This window comes from Pezoporus wallicus, unplaced genomic scaffold (assembly GCF_028554395.1).
Source record: "Pezoporus wallicus isolate ANWC-B61680 ecotype Strahan unplaced genomic scaffold, APGP_CSIRO_Pwel_v1 contig_14703, whole genome shotgun sequence".
Lineage (NCBI taxonomy): Eukaryota > Metazoa > Chordata > Aves > Psittaciformes > Psittacidae > Pezoporus > Pezoporus wallicus.
The window spans coordinates 1,459,696-1,480,415 of NW_026635616.1; the positions used below are offsets into that span (position 1 = coordinate 1,459,696).

Below are 20,720 nucleotides of genomic sequence, written 5' to 3' on the forward strand. Positions count from 1 at the left end.
CAGAGTGGCATGGAACTGGCTGCCAGATGGGATCTTGGATGAGCCACAGGTTAGAGATCCACAGCATGTGGGGAGACCCGCTGTAGTTCAAGTAGAGCATGCCCTCAGTTTGGCAAGACTGTCTTGCAGTTCCTTCCTGGGATGCAGGAGGTAGCTGCATCTTTCCCAGCAGAAAGGCCTGCTCTTCATACCTACAGCCCTCCAAATACGCCATGGGCCTCCACGGTGAAACAGATATTTGTAGTCTACTCCAGCTTCTAACATATTCCAAACTAAGGGCTGAGGCAGTCACCTTGAGATTGATATTTAATGCTTAAGGAGAGTCAGACTTTTCCAAACATTTACTGATTCATGAAATTAGCATCAGCTCTACTGGTGGGATACTGAGGTGGAATGGATAAGGCCTGCTTCAAGGCCATAGAGTAATATAGAGACCGAATCACAACAAGAATTTGAGCCTAAGATCCAGCCACAACCCCAAACCAAATAACTATTAGCTTGTCACACACACGTGCAATATTTCTTTCTTCTGCATACAGAAATGAAGACAATCTCAAAGGCTAGGCAACCTCCATAACAAAATCAGAACTGTAACGACCACATCAACTACGGGTGCCACTGCAGGCTCTGGGTTTGCACAAATTGTCTTTGCTCCAAGAAGGTCTTCTACCCCTGTAGCCCCCTGTCCCAGCTTCCAAAGGCACTTATGGCCATCCTTTCCTCTTCCATCTGACAGCTGGAGATGAATATAAGTTAAGCATATATTGAAGTGCAAGGGAAAAGAGAATGGAAATGGAGAGTTTCATAAAATGGAGGTTTCATTTTTCCCTCGGAATGTAGGATCTCAATTTAAAAATGGCACCACTTTTCTTCAATTCTGAAGTGATGCTATAGCTGTTTAATAAGCTGGAGATAGATCTAAAGCACATAAAATAACAACCTAGTTCTCCTTTTGTCTGATACAAAAAAGAGGAAGAAAAGAAGAGCATTCAGTGTTGGCATATAGAACTGGGTTTAAACTGTTAGTTACTATACAACTGTCCCTCTGTCGCAGCCTGAAAGCCTGTGACCATAGGCCAGAAGCTGACAAAGTCAAGCGCACCATCACTTCTTGGTACGCACTGGTCAGAAAAAAGCATCCCTTCAACTGGGACAAGTCAGCTTCACTGCAACAGCATAAGCAGTTCACCATCAAGCAATATTTGGCCCCAAATAACTCTACATATCCAAATAAATTACCAAGCTGATTGCAGGTAAATCAACAGGGAAATTTATATACTAACTAATAACAACAAAATAGTTCAAGTATCAGACTTCAAAGAAAGAAACTGTGGGACCACATATGTTAAATGAAGAGTACTGCTGAAAGTTTAAATATGTGATAGTCCTCCATTCCATCAGATCTGTCCTAAAACTCCAGTGGAAAGAGCATTAATGATTAATAATTGTCATGCCATAAAAGTCAGGCCATCTCCTGTGGAAAAGATGGAAATACAAGTCTCCAGGGCTGTGCAGACAGACATTTGTATTATAATATCCTTGCTTAGTGTATCATATAATAGATATATTTGATATGATTCATAAATAACAAGATATTTATGGAATCCTTGCATCTGCCTTCTATTTTTAAACTTCTGGATTTATCATTAAAGGAAGTTGTGAGCTGATGGCCCTGTACTGGAGTGTGAACAGAGCAAACTCTGTCAACAGCTAGCAAAGGGCTCAAAGGTAACTGTACAATCTGCTCTGAGCAAGGGATGCTGTGTATCTCTGTTCTGCTAAAAGCATATTGCAACTCAGCAAGTTCATTTTCTGCCATGCTCTCCCTGACTTTGGGAAGTTATTTCAGTATGTCTCATGGCATGCAGGCACCACAGCCACACACCCAGCCTGAGCCTCTGCCCAATGGAAGGTGTATGGGATGAGGGCAGCTTACTTTCTATGTCCTACTCATCTCTACATCACTCCTACTCTCATTGCTCTGGGGTAAAGCCTTGTTCTTCACACCAAAAACATGGCCTCTGCAACAAACTGAGTCTGAGCAAAGGAATTAACTGGCACCTCTCTGTCTTCACTTACCAGCCCTGGATTCCAAAGGAAAGGTATTGACAAAACCACACGCACAGAGCCTCAAAACCAACAATAACCCAACCTAACAGTGTACGGTTTCACCACCATGCTTGCCCACCTTACTCCAAGGCCTGAAATGACATGTAAAGACAGACTTGCTGTTAAAGATACAAGTGTTGTGTGTGAACAGAGCAGGATGGGGTGAAACACTCTGTTTCACCAGAGTGTGGGACAGTATTCCTTAAAGAAGCACAGCTGGTTGCACTGGTACACGTACCTGAGCCCTTATTTTCACAATCTTTGTTTAAACTCACCTAAGAAAGGACACCATCATATTGCTCTCTGCTCCCACTCATTCCCAGAACTGGTTTTAAATGGTGTCTGCACACCCACCGCTGACTTTGTAAGAGCTCATAAAGGAAGCTGGGGAATCAGAAGCTGGGGCACAAAAGCAGAGAACCTGCAGAAACAGAGAAGAAAAAGAAACTGTGTTGACAGATAAGAGTAGGAAGCTTCCATCTTCTATGGGGACAAGTCTGAGTAAGGAGTATGGCATGTCCATGAAGACTTTTACACAAACCACATGCAGTGGCACTGTGTTCTTGCTAGCTGCAGGGTGAGTCACTTTAATTATGGAAGTTCTGCTATTAAACGGGCTTTAATAAGTAAATGCATTGCTATTTCTTTAGCTCTTATTACGATTTAATTTACCTATTCATTTTTCTGTTCTTTGAGTTCTTACTAAAATGAATAGCTGGCATCTCCTAAGCCTGTTCCCTTTTGTATTCTTGCCAATAGAATAACATCACAACATTCTGTAGTAATGCTTTTTGGGCCGTTGGAGATAGAAAATGTCAAGTACCTTTTATATGCAATTCTAATATTTGCTTTACTCTCCATTGTTTCTAATATCCCCTGAGAACCTTGAAAGTAACATTATTTCCTTAACAAGTTTGGCCTTTCTTCCTTCTACTTAACAAATTGTTTTCTCGGGGCCTTATTACTTGCTAGTCTAGACTACAAGCAACTGCCACAAAATATTGCTGCTCATATATGTCTGGGCTACAGAAAAGAACCTAGAAACAAATAAGCATCTCTCTTGTTTTCTTCCTGACTTGTTGGCACTCTGCAAAGAAGAACAATGGAGAACATTTCCTCAGATCCTGAGCTGATTGCATCTCAGCTAAACTTCTATTACACTTGAGCAATCCCTTAAGACTTTGATTCTCCAGCTATAAAAATAGGCCTATGATGATAATCCTGTACTTCCTTGTTATTTAAAAGGAGAGGAGCAATAATACTTGCTGGAAAGTCTTGTGGACACCTCTTTAACTTTTGAGAAATGCCCACACTTGGGAGCCCAACACGCATGACAGCGTACTACAGAGGCATAATGCAAGTTGATCAAGTGAATGAAGTTATATGGATTCCTAGATTTCATTTTCTAGGTTGCAGAGCTCCGTGCTTCTGGTTCAATTTCTTCATTAGTTTTTTGTTGTTGCCATTTGGGTTTTTTTCCCAGAACACAAAAATTTTCACTTGGAAATATCCTTACAGGTACTAAATGTCTTTTAGGTGTTTAGTGCCAGGATTACGTTCCTCAGAGTGGAACAAGACACATTAAAGTCTCTAATCAAAGTCCCTTAGTACGTGACACGTGGGGTTTCAAGTCTTTCCACGGGATTGCATGGGTTTAAACTCCAGCCATTGAGCCCATGAGGTACCATAGAGCTGTGTATCACAGGGACCTGGACTTGCATCCCCCTGGTTCCCTCTTATTTATGCCCTTTATTGCCCTCTAGCCTGGTGAAGAGAAACTGTTTCCAGGCTTTCCTCCCTGCAATGTAAGTGGGAAAATAGGCAAAGGTGGTTAACATTGGAATGTACTTGTGACAGCACATCTGCAAACCTGCCTTTCAGGACAATATCTTTTTAGCACACAGTGGTTGTTAGAACTTACATATATTTGGGAACTGCAGAGACTGGAAACTCTTAGTTTCTTTCAAGGTTACGGCAGGAGAGGAAGGAGGCTGAGCTGAAGTGTTTATGGGAGGTAACACATATAATTGAATCTCACAAACTGTCCAGGATGCCACTTGCAGAGGCAGAGGGACAACAAAGAGCACAACACCCTGTTCGCATTGCACAGACCTTCATTGCTTTGCTTCAAATGCTGCTTCCTGAAGAAAGGACGTAGGATAAGTAACTCATCTGACAGGCCAAAGGAGTCACAACGGCTACTTAATTATGAAACTCTCCTAGGCGTTCATATATTAATTCATGGTCTAATGCGGTGTCAAGCTGAGGCGAATAAAGGTTAACATATTCTATTAGCCCCAATTGTCACAAGAATTTCATGGAATCATTCAGGTTGTAAAAGACCTTTAAGATCATTGAATCCAACTGTTAACCTATCACTGCCAAATCCACCACTAAACCACGTCCTGAAGTGCCACATCTATATGTCTTTTCAATAACTCCAGGGATGGTGATTCACCACTGCCTTGAACAGCCTGTTCCAGTGCTTGATAAACCTCTTGGTGGAGAAACTTTTCCTAGTAACCAGTCTAAACCTCCCGTGGTGCAACTTGAGGCAGTTTCCTCTCTGCCTATTGCCTGATACTTGGAAGGAGAGACCAGCACCCATCTCACTCCATCCTCCTGTCAGGCAGTTGTAGGGAGCCATCAGGTCCCCCCTGAGCCTTCTCTTCTCCAGACTGAATCCCCCAGGTCCCTCAGCCATTCCCCATCACACTTGTGCTCCAGGCCCTGCACCAGCTCCGTTGCACTTCTCTGGCCCCACTCCAGCACCTCAATGTCTTTGTTGTAATGAGGGGCCAGAACCGAACACAGGATTCAAGGTGCAACTTCATCAGTGCCAAGTACAGGGAGACAAGCACTTCCCTGACCCTGCTGGCCATGTCGAACAATATGGTCCATTAAATGTTGAATCTAATAATTTCTATTATGTTCACTATAATAGAAATTATTCCTATAAACATGATCTGAATGGCTGTGATTTATTAATGCAGACATAAGTTTAATTAGCAATTGATTTCAATTGAGCCTCACTCTGAACAGTAGGTTGTGTTGTAAGCCACGTAATGGAGTCAATACCCAAAAGTAAATATGGAACTCCAAGGCAGGATATGCTTGTCAGTATTCTCAATTTATATCCCTGCCTCCCACCGTGTAAGAACAGCACTCCTGTTCATCATGGGATTCCATTCCCCTCTGTCAAAGAAGATTGGAAAACCTGTCTCCCACAAAATTCCAATAGTTAAAGATCTCTCTCAGAAAGCATTGCTGAGTAGAAGTTAAGAAGGTTCTCCTAGGACAGAGAACAGTGTGGAGCAGCTCTGCCACCATGAATGGGAAATGCCGTAAGAAGCCCATGTAGAGGAGCTGCAGTAAAACACATCACAAAATGACAAGATGAAAGAAACTAACTCTTAGCCAGAAACCACCAACACCAAACTCACCCTCCTGAGGTTCCCCTTCACCATATCCCTGCTGCTGCAAGTGACACATCCTGCTCCCCACAGTTGTACCTACAGTTCCCTAACAGAGCCATACTGACCCAGGAGCACCCCACACAGCACCACCTTTTACTGTCACAACAGGGCCACTTAAATTCTTCATGACTCGGTTTTCTGCCTCTATACAACAGGGAAAAACCTGCAGTCTTGGCAGAGATCTGTGAACCTTAATTCACTAATGTCTATAAACCCCTCTGAGGTTCTTATTTGGAAGGCACTGTAAAAACGCAAAGTATTATCACTGATTCAAACTGACCTTCCCCTTGAAATATCACCATTTGAGCTATAATTCCAAATCCTGACTCTAACCAAGTGCTACGCTGTGGGATTAACCACATTAATGCTTAAAGCTGTTGCTCTTTTTTTCCCCCCCTAGTGTTCACAAGCTAATGCTTGTAGGGGTCTAATCTTGGACAATTCCTTAATGATACAGATTTTCAGCTGAAAATTACTGCTACATTTTCCTGATTTCTAACAGATTTTAGTCTCACAGCTCATACAAATGTTGGAAAGTTATTTAATTCTACATCTAACATTTTCTGGATAGTCCTTCCTAATTTGAGTGTCTCTATCTGTTGTCTGCACACAAACTGTAAATCATTGTATTAAGAGTGATTACACACCCACTGACACAGAAAATTCGTGATCGGGTTGTGAGACATAAGAGGTTTACCAGATTGAATGTGGCATGGCCACATATCCTACAGAATTTATTGTTATTTCTAATCAACCCTCCTCCCCTAAACCAAGATCCCTTGGCTATAGGACTGTTGCTATACTTAAGAAGGACATTTCAAATTGAGGTATTTTAAAAGCACACTTACATAGCTGCAAGCAGGGATGTTGCAGTCACATTTTCAAACACGAGGTTATAGGTAGACAGCTGGGTTTTCATCACGAGGCCAAATCTGGCTTCCCTTGTACAGGGCTAGGATCTGAGTCTGTGTTAGGCTGGTTTACACCAGCAAAATACCCCCAAATCACAGGATGTAAAGCAAACGGGTTGACAAACCTACTTTTTCAATGTGTTGATCTGCCATAGGGCTCTGCCCAGTGCTTCTGCTGTGGTCATTTAGGCTGCCTCCAGTGTGGGGACTCAAGCTCACGCAATTTAACAGCTTTCCTCTCCCTTGCAATGTCAGGCTGCTGTGGCACCCATAAATTAGCATGGGGGATTATCATTATTGCTATTAAAGCAATAAGTAGTCTTCAATCTTATTAACCTGTGCATATTGATAAACAAGCATTCTAGACACCTGTGGTAAAGGACAAAATGCTGATTTTATCAATGATAAATGTGGCCAAAACAGAAGTTGCTCCCCAGCCCCTGTCCTTGCAGGAGCTAGCAATGTACTTGCAAAAAGCAGATATACCAGTGCCTTTATGTTAACTCTAGTGTAGAAAAGGTCAGTCCTGGGGAGGGGGCAGGCCCAGGCAACCACACTCCCTCTTTGGGATGGGCAACCGTGTGGAGGGCAGGTCTATGTCGATCCCTATATCCTAGTGAACTTGTGGTATGAGGTGCTGTCTGACTGCTGTGAGTGATCAAGGACTGACTTCTAAGGGTCCTCAGGGATCCCTGCAGTGCACTGCAGTGCTGTTGCATGCAGCTCAGTGCAAGGGCATCCTACCTGAGATGTGATTCGACATCTAGGGAATAAAAGGCAAAAAGGCCCCAGCAGCACAGGCAGTAGGACAATCTCTACAGTGCACTGCATTGTGCTTCGGGGCATGCCATCAGGTTGCTCCAGAAATACCTCATGAAGCAGTCTTCTCTTATGAGAAATAACTAAAGAGGCTTGTTTTGTCACTCACCCATTAAGCTCATTGGTTTTAGAGTGCCCAGAAACTTGGCATTTCAAGGAATACCCAAAGGACAAAGACATCTACATATTTTGTCCCAGAATCCTGGACTACAAAAGTCCAACAAAGGGACAGGCAGAGGATGAGAGAAATTAATAGGCCAAGTAGGTCAGGATCAGTGTGATTCTCAGGCCAGTACAACACAGCACATTGAGAAAGCTTCCAAGAAGCGTAAACAGGAATGGATGTTTGAGACAATGAATGCCTTAATTGGATGCCCATTCTCACCGCTTCTCTCAATTAAGGAGAATCATGGATAATTCTGCCATCATATTGATGGACAATGTAAGCATTGGCTTGAAAACTCTTGCAATTTAATGAACCAAACTCTACCCAGTTGTGAATTACAAGCTAACCAAAAATAAATCCAGCAGAAAACAGTCCAGTGATGGTTAAGTCAAAAGGTTACAAAATTATTACTAACTGAATCTTAAGAACTTCTCATCAGAGGTACTACAACCCACAGCTTTTGATATGATGTGTTGGCTTCATCAAGTTTTCTCAAAGCTTGGAAGACTGGTTATGTTCTGGAAGACAGAATACTGCCTTATCCCTTTAAATTAAGAAAAAGAAGAGCCAACATTTGCTCAAATTGGAGAAGTAACTCCACTGACAGTGTTACAAAACGGCTTACAACAGAAACACTGAGCCAACTGTAACCACGTCTCAGCCCTGAAGTGAGAGGTAACTAATACAGCCTCTGGACAGACCAATCCACAGAGATAGTGCATACACATCAGGAAATAGCTGAAGGCCTATTGAAAGGACAGTATGAGATTAACATGGAAATGAACAAGTTGTAGATGTTTCAGTCTCTTCATCAAGAGACTCAGCTTAGAGAGGAAAACTTTGAGGCCAGATTTACTCATTGCCCAGGCAGTTTTAATCTGGAGTGCATTGAGAGATGCTTGCCCGCTGACATTACTCAGTATTATACATTCTAAGACCAAATTAAAAGGGAAAAAAACCTGTTTAAAGTACAAATGTTCATGCTTAGAACTCAAACATGTGGACAAGAGGGAGGAGAAATTAGAGAGCTTCCAGTGTCAAAATTAACAGCACACTCTCAGTCAAAAATCTACTGATCAGATTTCATTGCAGATCAGGCAGTATTTGGCTGTTCCCAGTGCAGAATGGTTTTATGCTAGTTGAGAGTAGTCAAACCCCTTGCTTCATAAAAGAGAGGGGAAGATTGGCTCAGCAGCATCATTAAAACTTGCCCTCAAACATTTACAGATAGACCTTGAAAAAAAGGACATATAAACACATGACCTTGTATAATCCCATTCCTTTGGCTTCTCTGCATAAAAACACAGGCTCACGCATTTCATTTAACTGTATTCTACTAAATAGATTTTTGCAAAGGTTCTTTGCAGTCTATTGCAGCCTTTCACTTCTGAAACTTGGTGCACAGAGCGTCACTGTGAAGTCAAAAATGACAAGAAGCAGAAGAGAGGGTTTGAGTTTCCAGCAGTCAATAGTAGCTCTCCAACATCTGGTACTCTCACTTACATTGTTGTTTTGTCTGATGTGCACATAGAAGCATTAAAAAATACTGGAAATTCATGACTGCTCTGGCTCCTGGGAAACCTGACTAATCATTGAATAGGATTGCAGGCTGCTGACAGCAGCAATGAGAGATGTATTTTACTGAGTATGGGGTAAGTAGAGCCATACGGTTAGAATAACTGACCAGAAATGTGGAAAGAGGATGCAGCTGGTGAGCTAGAAAGCACTTGCCTAAACAAGAACATCCAGAGAGCACTAGTCAATGAGTCAAGTAAAGAGGAGCAAGCAAGAGAGAGTCTTGAAGGTGGGGCATTGGTATCCACTACACATATGGTATATCTACTTTGTTATAGAATCATAGAATCATAGAATAGTTAGGGTTGGAAAGGACCTTAAGATCACTCAGTTCCAATCCCCCTGCCATGGGCAGGGACACCTCACACTAAACCATATCACCCAAGGCCTTGTCCAACCTGGTCTTGAACACTGCCAGGGATGGAGCATTCACAGCTTCCCTGGGCAACCCATTCCAGTGCCTCACCACCCTCACAGGAAAGAATTTCCTCCTCATATCCAATCTAAACTTCCCCTGTTGAAGTTTTAACCCATTACCCCTTGTCCTATCACTACAGTCCCTAATGAAGAGTCCCTCCCCAGCACCCCTGAGCTTTGCCTTGGCACTAAAGAAATTAGTGGTACCGAACCCTGGTACTGTGCTTGCATTATGCTTGTAGACTTCCTGCTGCAAGAGGAGATGGGATTTGCAGGCAATGGCAAGGCCTGGTCTGATTTTGTATAGATGTCCTTCAAAGGGCAGATCATAGTCATAGAGTTGGGTTGGAAGGGACCTTAAGGGTCATCTAGTTCATCCCTACTTTGACCCTTTCAACCAAAGCTGTATTCTCTGGGCAATATTTTCTATATATCTGCTGCTCCTTCCCAACTGCTATGGATTCTGCTGAATATTAACAGCCTAATCCTACAACCCTTCCTCCTTGGGCAGATCTCCTGCAGCAGCACAGCAGTCAGAACAAATTGGAGAAGACAAAGACTCCCCAGGAAACCCAGCTCAGGCAGCTGGTACAAGATCTAGGTCCATCTTTGCCCTGTGTGATGGCAAGAAGGAGATATCACACCGAAAGCACTAGTGCTGGAGCAGGCACAGACTGCATAGCCTGTAAACAAAGAGGAGGACAAAACAAGATGAGCAGCTTCACAAAAAGATGCTATGAGTTATCAAAAAAGAAACCCCAGAGAATGATAACGGGCTTGTACCTCTGATGACATTACCCTTGGTGTAAGCATAGTCTTTTGAAATGAAGGGCTATATTATTAATGTTTGAACTTTACTAATGTGAAAGACTTGAAATGTCTGCTACTGTTTACTATAGCCACATATTTAGACAGAACTGAACACCATCAAGCATTTTAAATCATAAAAAAGCATCCATGTGGCTGTATGATTTAAAAACCTTGAAAGCCCTCAGAAACTAAGCCACTCTTGGAGTCACTTCACCCCTATTTTCCTCTGCTTGCCAGCACACTCCAGTGTTCATGGACTGGGAAAGGTGAAGTGCTGCAGATTTGGCTAATAGTTCATGCAAAGTATTTCTTCCTGCCTGCAGTGCATTCAGCTAACTTTCCATACCCCATTGCTCATAGTGCATAAGGGTGTCCTAAAGCAGATGATGTCATTACTGTCCCAGATTGGATGATGTCCAACCCCACAAGACCAAATTCAGTCCAGTTCTTAAGCCTGTGTCTAAACTGAGCACGTGAATAGCCCCTTGAGCCAAAGATTCACTTATTAGACAAATTACTAATAGGCTATGCAAGGATCTCTGAAGAAAATTCTAATGTAAAGTTACAAATGTAAAGCAAAATGCTTCGATTTATTTATATGAAGTGTTGGCAAGTGAGTGCGTGCAAGTATTTGTGTGTGCACATGTACACGGAGTCATTGTGATTGGTTTTTAAAAGAAAATAAAAATGGTCTGGAAAATGTTTCTAGAGAACAAAAATTATTACAGGCAACAAAGGATATAGTCACATTTTTAATTCAAATTACTCCTATCTATTCTTGCCTTGCCTAGCTTTGATCCTGAGTGTCCTTATCGTATAATCACAGAAATGTTCTTGTTACCCAACATTGCTTTAAATTGCTAGGTTTAGAGAGGGGTGGTTTGGGGTTTGTTTTAAGTCTCTTACAAATTTTACAAGGCTGCATACACTTTCCAGGGCTCCATTTTCACACGTGTCTCTCTCCCATAAAAGCGGCTCACTTCTTTTAAACATAGCTACGAGCCAAGAGTAAATGATCACAAAGAGCACTATCATTAGTTTAGCATCATCAAGACAATGTTTATATGAGTTTATACTACAGAGGAGCTCATATTCAAATAACTCATGCGCATTGTCCTCAGACAAGGAAAAAAAAGTCCAACCAACCATGTAAGCCAAGTCACGAAATTTAATTAGGAAGATAAGAGATGGGGTTTTATTTCTGTGGGAGTTGTTTTAGGTTACGAAAAAGATAATTTTAGGCAGAGAATTAGCATCTTCTAATAATCTTAGACAAAAATGATTTTGTTTTGCTTTGGTTTGTAAATTAGCTCATGATTAAAGTATCTCTCTAGTTGAGCTTCATTGTCTTTTTGCACCTATTTTCTGAATGCAACCCTGACCTGAATACTCTCGTAGCTCAAGTACAAGATTTGAAAGCATGAGAGGAACAATTATTATAAAGTGAAGTACTTACAGTTTTACTGCAAAATCAATGAACTTTCAAGTGATTTGTATCATATTTTGCAGCTGTTCTGTTTGCTTTGAATGCTATTTGCCACACCATAAACTGTAGTACTTTTAAAGGGTGCTTTCTCTAGAAACTTCCTCCACCTGTATTTCCTTGCAGAACCCAGTGCTGTAAATACTGCTTCCGAAGGGTATTTTTATCTCATGCTTCAGAAATCCTCTCTCAACATTTAGGCCAGTGATTTTGCTCAGTCCCTGCCCTGTTCTCTCTCATGGATTCTTAAATGAGGAAAAGCTCAAAGTTCCCAACTTAATCCACAATTTTGCAGCAGTTCAATTATATGTCACCATTCAAAGCTACCTTTCTGACACTTTTATTATGGAAAGGAGCAGCCCCATGTGATCTAGGTGTGTAGGAGCTCAGACCATTTGCCAGGAACCATACAGTAAGAAGCAGCGAAGTGGCACTCCTCCCAGGGGCCTGATCCATAAGGTCATCCATGGACATTAGAGGTAAATATTCTACTGACTTCAGTGGTACAGGGTTAGAAGAACAGCTCAGCTTGCTCTCAGATACATTTCCAAATCAATCCTCTACCTCAAGCAGAGCTATCTCCTTCTCCAAATGGGATTGCAAAAGTTAGGACCTTTATGAAAAGACCTGCTTGGTTACCCTTCCCTACTTTGACCCTCTCAGCCAAAGCTGTATGCTCTGGGCAATATTTACTATAGATCTGCTGCTCCTTCCCAACTGCTGTGTATTCTGCTGAATATTAACAACCTAATCCTACAAACCTTCCTCCCTAGGCAGAGCTCCTTTAGCAGTCCCTTGCACTCCAACACAACTGATGTCATTATTCACAGAATAACAGACAGGTTTGGGTTGGAAGGGACCTTAAGATCATCCAGGTCCAACCCCTGCCACAGGCAGGGACACCTTCCACTAGAGGAGGTTGCTTCAAGCCCCTGTGTCCAACCTGGCCTTGAGCACTGCCAGGGATGGGGCAGCCACAGCTTCCCTGGGCACCCTGTGCCTGCGCCTCAGCACCCTCACAGGAAGAATAATGATTGTGTTACTGCACTGTATCAACCACTACACACACACTCACTAAACGGATGGCCACTTACCTCAGGTTAATTTACAGTCCTGGTTACAACCAGATGCAACAGGGGCAAATCAAACGAGAGGGGAGAGGAAACTCAAAAGAGAATGCAGTGACAATAAAAGGCAAACAAACAAAATAAACCCAAAATATATATCAAATGGCATAGTCTTGTGGGCCCTGCAGTGGAAGGGAGTTTATTCATGGTGCTATACCCAAAAGCATTGCATAATAAAATTATATTTCATACATTCACCAGTACATAAAATTAATGCAGCTGTGTAACTCCTATTATACTTCCTTATGTAATTCATACCACTCCTATCTCCTTTCTGTTTAAATCAATAGAAATTTAATTTTCCTTAAATGCTTACTGATCACCAGTAAAACCTTGAATTATTTGCTTTATCAGAGCTAATACAAAGATGTACTTAGGCTGGTTCACAGCTCCAGTGACTGGCAGTCACACCTACTTTTAAATCACATTCACTGACCTTCTAGACAACATCCTCAGACACTTCAGACCAAAGCACACATCGTGGAAGTTTTACAATGCGCTATTCCACTGCTCAACTTAGGAGTAGGTGAGCCTTAGTGTTGCTACTCCATGGTACCTGATGAGAAAGGTACCTCTCCTGTGGTAAATAAGGTAAAAGCATCTCAACTAAAACCACAGTAATCACAGCCCATCTAAAACATGGTAAATTGATCATACATGTGAGCCCAAAGAGAAGAACAGAGAGAGACTCTACATGCAAAAACTATGAAACCCCCGTAAGTCACATAAATACTTCAAAGATGAAGCCCAGAGGAAATACTGCTTTGAGGATGTCTACTGGCAGTTACACCAATACAGGGGCATTTCGTTTAACAGATCAGAGCCCGAAGCACTTGAACCATCTATTGGTTGCCTTCTGACCATCAGTATGATAACTGTCCCCTTAAGCCCCTCCCTGGGGCTGTCTAGGTCACCTTTACTTAAATTTACCTGATTCTAGCTTTGCAGTCACGGTTCCCAGCCTTTGTCCTCTTTCATCCAGCATTTCATCCTTCCACTTCTTTTTTTCTTCTTTTTCAAAACTGCTGTTAATTAAATTTAACAATTGACAAACCTAAACAAGAATAAAAGTGGGATTCTATCTACGGTACAAGTGATTTCAAGCAGGACACAAAGATGTTTGAATCCTTGGGATGCAGATCTCACCATTCCAAATGCAAAGAAAAGTCACACTTAGAGCTGTCCCAAATTATACTGTCACGTAGGTACTCCCACACACATACCCATCTTGATGCAAATACAAAAAATATGTGGATTTTGGTAAAACCTTCATCCAACAAAAGAAGGCACAATAAAAATTTATTAATTTCAGAATTGTATTTTGAATTCTTTTTATGTTACCTAAAACTACTGGTGTTTTCTCCAGCATGTCTATCTTTATAATGAGTACCACATACAAATATAGACTATTTCTATGTGCAATATACTTGGTGGGCTTTGTACTTTGCTGTATAAAGATTGAGACAGTTGCTATCTAAACTCCTGGAATCAAACCTTCTCTCCAGTTTCAGTGCCTTGAAACTATTCGGCACTAAAACAGGTCAGCTCTTAAGTAACATAACTTCTTAAAAGAGAATTATTACAGATAGGTAGAGACACAATAAAAACAAAATAAACCGCGTAAAGATATAACAACAAAGGAATTTTTTGTTTCTGACTATACTGCTAAAAGAAAGAATATATATTGTGCAAATCAGATCTGATAAAATTCATTGTTTTAAACAGTAGACAAGCACCAGTGTTATCTCTTACTTTCATCTCTTCCATACTATCTGAATCTATTATTGCCCATTTTGAATCCAAAAGCCATGATTCAACTGAAGCGCATCTTACAGCACAACATGCAATATTTTCCAGTGACAGAGAAACCACTTCAGCCCTTAAATTGTTCCAGCAGTTCATTATCCTCCCTGATAAAAATGTACCTTGTATCTAGTCTGAATTAGTCAAGATTTGCCTTCCAGTTCTGGACTTTGGTAACTTTTTGCTCATGTTACTGCTTGTATTCCCCCCCCTGTCCCCGGAGATATTTTTATCACTGTTTAACCTTCTATTTGATGAACAGAATGTATGAGGATCCTTGACTCCCGCATTCCAAACCAGGTTTCCATTCAGGTAATTTGTTATGTCACTCTTCCCTGAACTCTAACCTTTTTAACATCTTTGTGAAGTGTGGCCCCTTGGAGCAGATGCAGTAGCAGATGCTTCCCCTCAAAGCTTTTCCCCATTTCCAAGAACAGGGATTTGTTCTTCTGGCCACATTCAGCTATTTGCCCACCTGCAATCCTGAATGTCTGTGCTGGGGCTTCAGCACATTCCCAGTATCAAGTAACGTGATTTTGGCTGCTAGAAGAGCCAGGTAAAAAGAAACAGAAGGAAAGGTGGAAAGAAAGGCAAGTCTGTGCATCTGGTTTCTTCCCACTGCTATCCTGTACTCAGCTGTGCAGTTTATAAGCAGCTTTCTGCATCTTTGGGGCTTATTTCATTTGTATTCCTAATGTTACAGTGGAAGGAGCCACAGCAGACCTGCAAGCACCAAAACCTGAACATATGCAGCATCCCCTTTGGTAACCCCCCCACCTCAATTGTTCCCCATTACTTTTTTGGATAAAAAGTATAAAAGAACAAAATCTGGAAGCAAATGTTCAATGTAGTCAGTGTACAGAGCACTAAGCTTGGGAAAACCTGTTATCTGGCACAAATTCTAGAGCACAGTGCTTATTTGAGCTGGTTGCAGCACAGAAGCTTTAAAGAACATTAAGGAGGAAAATGACACTAAAAACAGTTCTGTCTGCAGCATTACCTGCTCTCAGCTGAGCTAATACTCTCTGTGGTTTTGCAAAGCATTAGTGAAAAAGAAAACAACAAACCAACATTAAAACAAAACTCTAACAGCAAGTAAAGAGCCCTCGGGGCCTGGGCCAGAAACTGAGACTAAACCAGCACCAGTAGTGACTGTCAGCCTCTCTACAGAAGCTTTCAGGAAACAGAAGTGGCCAAGATGCTTACAGTTTTTAATGGGTTGTTTGTCTTTCCTAGGAAAGAACTTGCAGGGATGAAAGCAAGCCCTGCAAAAGCTGGAGTCATAGGTCTTACTGAGGGCTCTGTGTGCTGTCCCCATAGACTCCCTCGTTAGCTCGTGTGTAAATGCAGAACTGAACCAAAGCCTTTGTGCGGTGCCAGGGGATGCTGCAATGAAATCATCTGGAGGAGTTATAAAGACTCACATGCCTTTCGAACCATCTGTGTGTATTACACCATCACCGAGTCTTTTTACAGAGATGTCCTTGCATTGATCAATGCTGTCATTCACAAACTTTCAGGTATCTGGATTTAGGCTCCCTGAAATCATCGGACTGACTAAAAATGCTCCTACGCTTGACATAGTTGATGCTGAAGTAATGTATTTGATGGACTTCCTATTTAGATGGTAAATACTCGGGTTCTGTAGGGTATCTATTAAAAAAGTATAGCTTGCAGGCCTGAACTATTCCAAGTCACAGAAAGTGCATATAAAACACTAGGGTCTCCCTTACTCTGTGTAAGACGGTGGTGGGCTACGCTGGTGCATGCTTGAAACATTAGGGAAGACAGACTCTAGGTAAGTAATAAACTGCTGTATGTATTGCCTTAGGAGCAGGTTAGAACCTTCCCTTGCTCACCAGCATTTAACAGCAACCCCTCCAAAGGACAATGCTTCCAAAAGCACAAAGTTGAACATGGTAATAAAAACACATCTTAAAAGCTCAAGCCCCTGTGTTTCAGTGCTTTAAAAGGTGGCAGCTTGGCAGACCTGGAGACTGACAGCAGCAGTGTCAGCTTTCCTCTCAGTGCTCTGCCAAAGCACCTCAACCTTGACCTGAGGAGAAAACCACAAAGGGTTTGAGTGGGATTTCATGCCCGTTCACTCTGGCATCTCTGCTGAGATTGCCAACACGGGAGCCAATTAGTGCTTGCTTCTGAGGAGCAGTTCTCCCACCGCGTGGAAGTGACACCTGTCCACTGAAACTAGGCAGAGACCCACCGATTCCCTGGGTGCCAGTGACTGCGCAGCCACTGCAAGGGTTACTGCTCCTGGTGACACCCCTTGCACCAGGCATGCAGCAGCTCCAAGTCGTTGTCCAAGTGGGACCAAACCCACTTTTCTTTCCCAACAAGTAGTCCTTTCTGATTCAAAATAGCAGCCTTGTGTTAGAGATTGAATTGTTGGAACAAGTCCGGAGGAGGCCACAAGGATGCTCAGGGGCTGCAGCACCTCCCATATGGAGACAGGCTGAGAATATTGGGGCTGTTCAGCCTGGAGAAGAGAAGCTGTGTGGAGACCTCAGAGCAGCTTCCAGTGTCTGAAGGGGACTACAAGGATGCTGGAGAGGGACTCTTCATCAGGGACCACAGCAATAGGACAAGGGGTGATGGGTTCAAACTGAAACAGCGGAATTTCAGGTCAGATCTAAGGCAGAAGTTCTTCCCTGTGAGAGTGCTGAGGTGCTGGAACAGGGTGCCCAAAGAAGTGGTGAATGCTCCAGCCCTGACAGTGTTCAAGTCCAGGTTGGACAGAGCCTTGAGCAACATGGACTAGGGTGACATGTCAGGTGACAAGTTCTTTCCGACACAATCCATTCTGTGATTCTATGCATTTTAAAAGTGATTCTTACTATGCAAGTTCCTGGAGCCTCACTGCAGATCAAAAGGCCAGTTTCATTGTGTATCCAAGTACAGTCTCATCAAGGAATTGCACAAGGGCAGAAGGAGATGAAGAGAGAGGTCTTCAGCCCTTTTTGTTAAACAGAGAGAAAATGCAACTTTCCTGCTGGGCTCTTTCCCTCCTCACAAGACCTAATTGGTAATTTTTGGGGGGTGTTTGCATCCTAAAGCGATCAAGAAGGAAGTAGCTGCAAATGTAACATGAGCAGACATAGGTCTCTTCAACTCAGCCACTATAAAACTCATCACACTTTAATTAATGTCCTTGCAGCACAGTTTGAATAGGAGCCCATTTGCAGTGTAAACTGTGGAAATATTACTCAGTGGAACAGGAAAATTCTTTGTGGATTAAAACAAATTTTATGAAGAATATCTTTCATAAATTCCAGTTCATTCAGCTTCATTTTGTCAAAGTGAAAAAGTCATTCTCTTTCAAATCAGACATCACCCTCCAGTTTATCTGTCACCAGCATCATCTTACTAACCCCTCTAAGGATGTCATCTGACTGGAGTTTTCTATCACTCTGTAATTCCAGGTGTACTTCTTGACAATTGTTTTAGATCCCTATCCAGAGTCTCCTCCAGGAATCTAGAAGGACCATGAAGATTGCATCAAGGACTTGATTAAACAACAGATAAAATGCTTACCCAGCATCCTAACCTCATTTGCAAGGTTTCACACAGCATGATTGACAGCTGATGCCCCAAGCAAAACTGCTGTTTATAGAGTCCTTTTCAGTCCAACCACATTAGTCTCTCCCCATAGCAGAAGTCAGTACACTGCTATCAAAACCAAATCTGTGACTGATAATATTGAACTCTTCATTACCCCAAGTGTTGCTGCAAGTAATACCATGGCTTTGGACACCACCATTCAATGAAGGCTTATTATTATAAAGATTCAGCTTATGGCATGATGAGAACAAGCAGCTTTGCAGCCAAGGTAAAAGAGGTGAATTGCAAATAGGTCTAGGTTATGAGAGAGACAGTGCCCCATTTTTATGAAGGAACCTGGTACCCTGGCACCCAACACAAGTTTAGTGGAACATGCTGGATCCTGTGTATTCAAACAGAACTGACCAAATTGTGTCTGGCGTTACAGTTCATGTGACTTATAAGAATAGAGACTTGTCCTGGCCTCCTCTCCTGCATTTACTTTCTCTCCCTCTTCACTCCAGAGGTGGCTGCATGCAGTACTGGCTGTTCAGAACTGGCTACACACCAGGATCTCTCAGCAAGATAGCTGCTAATCTCTCCCTGGGAACAGCACCCAGTTTGCTCTGCCCAAAGTCACAACACATCCTTCTGGTTCCTTTGTCCACTCTGTATTTCAGCCTAATTAACCAACAGTTTCTCATGATAAAAATAATGAAAGAAAGAAATTACTTCCCAGAACGATGAATACATTGATTCACATGTGCTGGGCAGTTGCTCTGCCAGCTCTGCTGCAAGAGGAAAAAGAAATAATGGAAAAGACTTTCATTTGACTGAGTTCCTTATTGCACCAGTGTGCTGTGTGAGTCAAACTAAACAAGGACATCACTGGATCTGCTGATGGGTTGTTCATTGAAAATCTGGGGATGATAAAGGTGCTTGATCATCTAAGATGGACTATGGCAATGGTCCGTATTTACAAAACATGTTCAAATCCTGCAGGACCTCTAAAATGCAGCAGACATAAAGGGCTGCAGGAATACATACGTCATGCCCCCATCCCTCTCAGATTATGCCCTTTATATTTATTACCTCTGAAAGCAGCCCATTTTCACCTGTTTTAGGCATATCTAGGGTCCCTCTTAGGCATATCTAGGGTGAAAACACCCCAACTACATGGAACATGTATACTATCTCCGAAAAGTAAAAGTATCAGAATGCTCCAAGAGTTAAGTGAGGACCCCAAGACAACACCTTAACACTGTGGTCAGACAGGGAACTGAACTATACCATCAAGGGTGTAACTTTGCAGAGCTGTAAGGAACAGGTCTTAGCTGTTATACTAATGACAGCTGAAATACTGATGGCCAACAGGTAGCTGAACTGATAGGGAACTCGGAGCAAGAAAAGAGGAGGATGAACCACTGCCTTGCCTTGCTAATTCTAAAGGCCAGCCCACCTGTCATTCATTCATAAAAGGAGAGGAAAAATTAGTTTCCAGAAGGCAGGAAAGCAGGAGAAAGAGATCACTTATTTTTAGGGAATGGTAAACTCTTGCATGGACAAGGAGTGCATGAACATCCAGTCAGAGTGGAACAATTCAACCCCTCTTCAACAAGAAAATCCCACTGACAGCAGACATCTGCCTGAGGAAAAAATTTAGACCTGAAACTGAAATCTTAATTTCTGAGAGTTTATCTATAAAAATGAAGCCTCTTCCTGCTCAAGAAGGAAGAGAAAGGTGTGCTGAGAGTTTTCCAGCAGTCTCATGAAAGATTAAATCCTTGGAATATTTTCCTTTCTACCTCATCAACCATTCCCCCGTTACAGAACTGCAAAAAAAGGTCATTCTCCCTGACTGACTCCCCCGGCAAAGTTCCTGATCTCATGTAAGACATTCAGGGCAGGATGAGCATCGCCCCTTAGCTGCTGGAATTTGATGTGGTACCTTTAATTACCTCTAATATTAGTCACTAATATGCTCAGTGCGGCAGATGAAGGATGAACACACATTTTCAGTGAGTTACGAGACAGGCGTGGGGCTGAAGAATGAGAGCTGTAACATTTAACCTGGTGCAACAGATCAATTCGTGTTCAAAGTCAGCAGTCATTAAAAACTATTTGGTTTCCTTTTGATTTACCCTGACTAACACACAACTGCCAGGTGAGTACAGAGGCTGGCCTACCAAGATGACTCTTTTGCCATAAATTCTCTAAACCAGAGGAGACCAAGAAGGAGAGAAGCATTCCACAGGTTCTCAGTTCAAACCAAGAGCTGTTTCCCCGAACCTGATTCAGCACAGCTTTTCCAGTCTTCAATAACCACCAAGTCACTATATGTTTTGATCACCTCACGTTGTCCTGCTTAGAACTCTCTGGTCTGATAGAAAATGTTAGAAGACATGGCATGTCCACTCCTGAAATGTCAGCTTCTCATTCATACACATAGTTCACCTCCCTGTCAGCACA

General features: G+C 42.3%; 1 long non-coding RNA gene across 1 annotated transcript in view; it reads right to left on the reverse strand.

Moving 5' to 3' along the window:
• Nucleotides 1–264: 264 nt before the first annotated feature.
• LOC130592609 (uncharacterized) overlaps nucleotides 265–20,720 on the reverse strand; it is a 40,170-nt gene continuing 19,714 nt past the window's right edge. Inside the window, exons 2-3 of the long non-coding RNA XR_008970592.1 lie at nucleotides 13,824–13,947; nucleotides 265–736 (exon numbers count right to left, since the gene is read on the reverse strand). This is a non-coding gene — a long non-coding RNA (uncharacterized LOC130592609). The remainder of the gene's footprint in view (nucleotides 737–13,823; nucleotides 13,948–20,720) is intronic.